Raw genomic sequence first — 7,111 nt, forward strand, 5'->3', positions numbered from 1 at the left:
ATAAGGCCCGATTTGCCTTAGTATCAAATCCTATGGCAAACCGACTTAAGAACTTAACCTTTAATCTAAAACGTACATTTTTGGTTCACTTCTAGCTTCGGGTTTGGCTCAACACGTGAACCTAGACTTGTATCTTGCTTGTATGACTAAGATCTAACACAAACCTTTCTTGGTTAGGATTCAGATATGATCTGTAAAGGGTAGAGGTGTTTGTGTGTGTATGGAGGCTAGAAGGTGGAAATGAGGGTGTTAGGGAGGTTTAAGGGGTTCATATATCATTAAGTCCATGGACCTAAGGCACATCATCATCCCTTATTCCATCTTTTATTGACCAAGCCCACACTCTATTAATTTTATCTAACTTAACTAAATAATAACACCCCATTAAATAAACGAAAATTTCTTTTATTTATTATTATCAAAATTAGATGTTACAAATCTAGTTTATAATAGTCATGTATGTTGTAACAACTCGGACTTTTCAAGATTTATTATTATATTAAAACCCGACCCATTTCAATGCTCGGGAAATTTTATTGCTTTTAATATCGAGTTAAATTGATTATTTTATTAATACTTAATTATTTATAATTATATCTTTTGTGTTTTTACACATTTAACCCAAAATATAAACTTTTAACCTGTATTATACCCACTTTCAAACTACAGGGTCTAAAATGAAAACTTTGAAAACTTTGTATCGTTTATTTTTATCACTTTCGGCCTAACCGACACCCCTAATCATGTTAACAATATCATTCTTGATCTGTTATTCCTTTTTAATCAAGCCGAAACCCTAATATAGGATTTATGTATAAATGAACATGTTATATACAATTGATTCTTCCATTAGCACCTCTTACCCGTAGCCTTTAATAACCCTATAACTAATTTCATTAGCTTGGCCGTTTTCATACCAATTCGCACGTATTTTTGGCCTGCTGCTGTGTTGTCCAATTAACCCATCTCTTTTCATCATACAAGGTAATTGAATACATTTTTAGAGTCGAGATTTGATGCTGATCACATGATCTCTTTGGCTAATGTTAACTGGATTGATCAAATCACGATGTTAGGGTTTATAATCAAAACTGATTCGTTTATGCTTGTGTATATAAATAATGGAAACTGTCTAATCTTGCGCATTACTGGTAGCTCAGTTGGTTAAACATCATGCATCGTGGGGGGGCAGGTCGCGGGTTCGACGCCCTGCCACCCCGAATTTTTGGGATTTTTGTTAAAATTTTCCTTTTAATTATTTAATAGTTATATTAATAATAATAATAACTAGTTAAACTTATTTTAGTGAAAATACTCGTTTAACTCACGTTTCGTTCGTATATGTATATATATATATATACACACATAAATATATATTAACTTAAAATCTAATAGTTATATATAAAAATCAAGTAAACTATATATGTACTTATATTTATAAAATTTAAAGTAATATTTTTTTTTTCAAGATATGTTTTATTAATTTAACTAATTATTTATCTAACAAATATTTATGTATATTATTATAATATTTACTTATTAATGATTATCAAGTTGTTGCAATCGATCTTAAATCTTTACTTAAGCGTATCAGTTACTCTCGTTTCTTTTAGGCTTTAACGTTTGCGTGTGACTTTCCCGCATTCTTATTATCCTAATCACCTTTGTTGCTCTATCGAGGTGAGTACCACATTCCCCTATTTTACTCGTTTCCAACGTTTTGGTAACATATGCGTAAAACTTATATTTCTCATATATACTTATACACAAAACTGCAACTATTGTCTTATGTGTTAACAACTTATACATTACTTGTTTATGTGCTTATTTGCTTTACGTGAACCGCATACGGAGAGGTCTAACATAGTGTCAGAATAGTATGATTATACGCCAGTCGTTATAGCCTTTGTGCTTCTCGACATCTCAGTTATACTTGCTCCTTCGGTTAATTTGTTATTCTCAAATGACTTGTTGCAATACTTATATTTTTTATATAATATGTGTACACTTAAACTGGTGTGTTGCTCACTCAACCTTGTGTTGACAAAACTACTTTATTTTCAACGCATATGCAGGTTATCGTTTGATGTGTAGTAACTGAAGTACAAAATCACTTAAGGATTTATGCTAGAAGAAAAATTTACGAGAAATATTATTTATGAATTTGATTGTTGATGCACGTTTTGTTTTGTTTGGATATTGTATAAATATTGTTTCATTTGAAATTTATTTAATAGATATTGAAACTTATAATATTGCATAATAGTACCTTGAGAGCTGTGGGCAATCAGCTCACGTCCCGACATTTCCGCCATAGGTTGGGGTGTGACAGATTGGTATCAAAGCCGAATGTTTAAGATAGGTCGTTATTTGTGCCTTAGTAACATGCTTAGGAGCCTCATACGTGCTTATATGTTTGCCTTATGTGTTCAAATTAATTGTTTACAGCTTTCTTAGATAATTAATTACTTATTATTTATTATTGCTATGTTTTGCACACACACACACAACTCTGAGGCTATGCCTCAACATTCAAAGAAAACTTTTCGAAAGTAGATTGTCTTTTTATTTTTGGGAAATTCCTTAAGAATTCCCTACTTTTGTTTTTACTCCTTCATCTTAAGTCTAGGTAGCATGACAAGTTTCCCCTCGACCAAAGAGGAACACAAATGTCATACGACCGACATCTTAGGTTGATTTTAAACCGAATTCACGGTGGTTCGTGGCTAAATTCGGTAAATTCCGATTACCATGTTTTGTTATTTAATGGGTTAGTTGGGTGAAAAATCCATGGTATCCATGGACACTCCTACTATCCATTCCTCATCCTGTTTTGAATGTTATTTTTGTCGGAGTGTCTCATACGTGGTGATTCACGGGATGCTCCAACTACTCATATTTTTCTCTCGTTTGTTTGTTATTTAGTTTGGTCGGTTAAAACGCCATATAACGCTCATTGGGCCGACAAACTATATTGTATTGTTAATTCATTAATTAGTTAGGACAATGAAATTGCCATGTAATGCTCATGGGCTGTCCAACTCAGTTGTTTTTATTCGTTAGTTTTGTTGGGCCATTCAAACTGCCATGGAAAGCTCATGGGAGGCCAACATCCACAATTAATATTTCGTTAGTTTATTGTAAACTTAATAAAAGTCTAAATTTTAAACTGACTTAACTCCTCATGTAGTCATCACACATTAATCATATTGGCTACTTCATCTAATAACTATTTACGCAATGTACCCCCTCATCTTATAAACTATTATTTTTAATCCTCATGACGCAATTCCTCTTACTTCTTAAGGCAGCGTTGTTATAAGTTATCTAAATAATTAAACATTTTATTATTCTAATGTTTTTCTCAACCTATCTTTCATCTTATAAATTTTTATTTTTGGTCCTCGTAGAATGTCTCATTTAAGAAACCACCGTCATCCTCGAAATCAATCGTTTGATTCGCATGACCACCGTATGGCTGCCTTTATCGCCAAAGAGATAGTTGATGCGATCCCTAGGATAGTGACCCAAATTCAAAACATCAGTGCAACCGATTCAACTTTTCCCACTAATTCCTCTGTTGGTGACTGACTACAAACCATCTACCTCCACTCATCCTCACAAAAAGAAACATAAGAACCTTGCTGCAACAAATCCTACCCACCCGCAAGTCTCCTCAAGCAATAAACCTTACCTCAGTCCTTTTTCGTTATGCTCCAATTGTAACCATCATCACCTAGTTAAATCCCTATGACATCGTTGCACCCAATGTAACCCTTATGGCCATCTTTCTAACACCTGCCGTGTCCCGCCTACTGCACAAGCTATCCCGCAACAACCTACCCCTCATGCTCAACCTAATGTTACTAATACTTGTGCTTGCTACCATTTTAAGGACCCAAATCGTCTCCGTAATGTGTGCCCCCAACTTACCCAAGCTCATCAAACCCAATATGCTACTACACCTTACTACTTGACCCATGCTCAAACTCATCAACCTCATGTACCTCAAGCTCCTCCCATCAGTCAAGGTCAACCTTACTTAACCCAACATTACCAAACCTCGCAACAACAAGCTCAAGTTTACCAGACATATTTCCAAACCTCGCAACAACAAGCTCAAGTTTAACTTAAAATCTAATAGTTATTTATAAAAATCAAGTAAACTATATATGTACTTATATTTATAAAATAAAGTAATATTTTTATTTAATATATGTTTTATTAATTTAACTAATTCTTTATCTAACAAATATTTATGTATAATATTATATTATTATAATATTTACTTATTAATGATTATCGAGTTGTTGCAATCGATCTTAAATCTTTACTTAAGCGTATCAGTTACTCTCGTTTCTTTTAGACTTTAATGTTTGCGTGTGACTTTCCCACATTCTTATTATATTAATCACCTTTGTTCGTCTATCGAGGTGAGTACCACATTCCCCTATTTTACTCGTTTTCAACATTTTGGGGACATATGCGTAAAACTTATATTTCTCATATATACTTATACACAAAACTACAACTATTGTCTTATGTGTTAACAACTTATACTTTACTTGTTTATGTGCTTATTTGCTTTACGTGAACCGCATTCGGAGAGGTCCAACATAGTGTCAGAATAGTATGATCATACGCCAGTCGTTATAGCCTTTGTGCTTCTCGACATCTCAGTTATACTTGCTCATTCGGTTAATTTGTTATTCTCATATGACTTGTTTCAATACTTATATTTTTTATATACTATATGTACACTTAAACTGGTGTGTTGCTCACTCAACTTTGTGTTGACAAAACTATTTTATTTTCAGCGGATATGCAGGTTATCGTTTGAGTGAAGTAATTGAAGTACAAAATCACTTAAGGATTTATGCTAGAAGAAAAATTAACGAGAAATATTATTTATGAATTTGATTGTTGATGCACATTTTGTTTTGTATGGATATTGTATTGTATGAATATTGTTTCATTTGAAATTTATTTAATAGATATTGAAACTTATAATATTGCATAATAGTACCTTGAGAGCTGTGGGCAATCAGCTCACGCCCCGGCATTTCCGTCGTAGGTTGGGGTGTGACATATGTATTGTGAATGGTCTTCGTGTAATATGTAATAGTGTTCATTATTTATTTTAACACCGCTAAGCAGTTACTAGTACTTATAGCTAACAACGGTAATCGTTAGGTAGTTATATAAGTGTCTAGTAGTTAATTAACCGTTATTCATGTTGTATAAATAGGGGTGCACATTCAATTGTAAAGAGTGTCTTGTTTGATCAACACAATTTTGTGTTTCGGGTTTCATCTCTTGTTCTTCTTATTGTTATATGTTTGATTGTTTGCTTGATTTATGATCTCCTAAGTCCTATAGTGGTATAAGAGGCTCAAAACAAGAGCAAGATCATTGTATTCAATTTTTAATCAATAACTTCTGTGACGATTATTATGGTTAATAAAAGAACTAAAAACTGAGTGTCAATGTTTTCAAACCCGGACTGGACGTTGACCCGGACGCCTTACCGGTTCACAGGTCGGACCGGACGGATCGGATGACAACATAATTATTTTTAATATATATTTATGTATAGTAATATATAAGTATAATTATTCATATTTATTTACTTCATATAAATAAGTAATAAATGCATTTATTTAAAGAAAATAAACTATTTAGGAATCTTAACTCACAAAGCATACATTAATGGCTTCTAGAGAAAGTGGTAAGTTTGTTAACTTTTAAAAACAAGGTCTTGGGTTTAAGTCGTGGCACCTACAAATTATTTTTTCTAAAGCTTCTTATTCTAATAACCGGGCTAAACAGTTCGTTGTTCCCGGTTCAAAGCGGTCTGATACAAACCCGCCTGGTTCAACCGAAAACGGGCCAAAAGGTGTAAACCGGACCGGTTTTTAGGGCGGTTCCCGGTTGAACTGGTCCGACCGTGTAAGGCCCCGGTACTTGTGCCTCACTTTTGTCATTGAATTTACTCATAAACACAGTTCTAAATATCATAGTTAATTAAAACTTTACGCGGAATATAAAACTTTCAAATAAAATATATTAAATAACCATCAAAATCTTGTCTTAACAACCATTCAAATCGTTTAAACATAAACATAGTCTTTGAAATAACATAACACTTCCTTGAGATGTCACTATCTTCAATTCCATGCCATGTGTCCATCACGCGAGCTGCCTCATCCTACTCACATGCGTGCATACTAAGAGTCAGCTACGCTGAGTGAGTTCTAGTTACTCAATTAATTTACTTTTCATACACATATACGTGCCCGAAGGTACGCATTACATACTTAACCTGTTCATCGTTCATCCACATACATTCATAACAAGCCATACATTATAAAGAGCAGTCGCCCTACATACCTCGGATATTATTAGGGTCTGGTGCCCTACATCCTCGGATATTATTAGGGTCCGGTTGCCCTTCTTCCTCGGATATTATTAGGGTCTGGTACCCTCCATCCTCGGATATTATTAGGCTCCGGTTCCCTCTATCCTCGGATATTATTAGGGTCCGGTGCCCTCCATCCTTGGATATTATTAGGCTCCGGTCACCCTTTCATTCATACTATCATGTCATACCTTTCTTTATATATATATATATATAATTATAAGTTTCATACGTACATACAATATTCATATTTCATATACATACCTTCCTCGTCAATACGTGCAATATCCGAAGATCGTTCACGTACCGACAAGCTTTCGTTCACATTCAATATATATATATATTATTTATCACATAAATCATACATGGCATACACTTACCATTTGAGGTAAGTGTATACTATCACATTGATTATGCACACAGCCGCGAAAACATAACAAGGACATTGGGCTAGAAACTCACCTGGATCCTGTTTCTTTCTCCGTTAATTGTTAATCCCTTCTTTAATTGAGCTCGGTTAACTGTATATGAGTTACATGTATCAAAACCCGTCCTATTTGTATTTCAGCCAAAATGGCTAAGTCTGTTCTAATCTAACGACCTTGTATTAGATTACTTTTACTTAGGATATTTTATTCCTTAAACCCTAATATATTTAAATTTATAGTTTTCATTTACTTTAATATCTTTCTT

This window comes from Bidens hawaiensis, unplaced genomic scaffold (assembly GCF_021521415.1).
Source record: "Bidens hawaiensis isolate Kalapana, Puna unplaced genomic scaffold, B.hawaiensis_p1.1 tig00000369_1, whole genome shotgun sequence".
Taxonomy (NCBI): Eukaryota; Viridiplantae; Streptophyta; class Magnoliopsida; order Asterales; family Asteraceae; genus Bidens; species Bidens hawaiensis.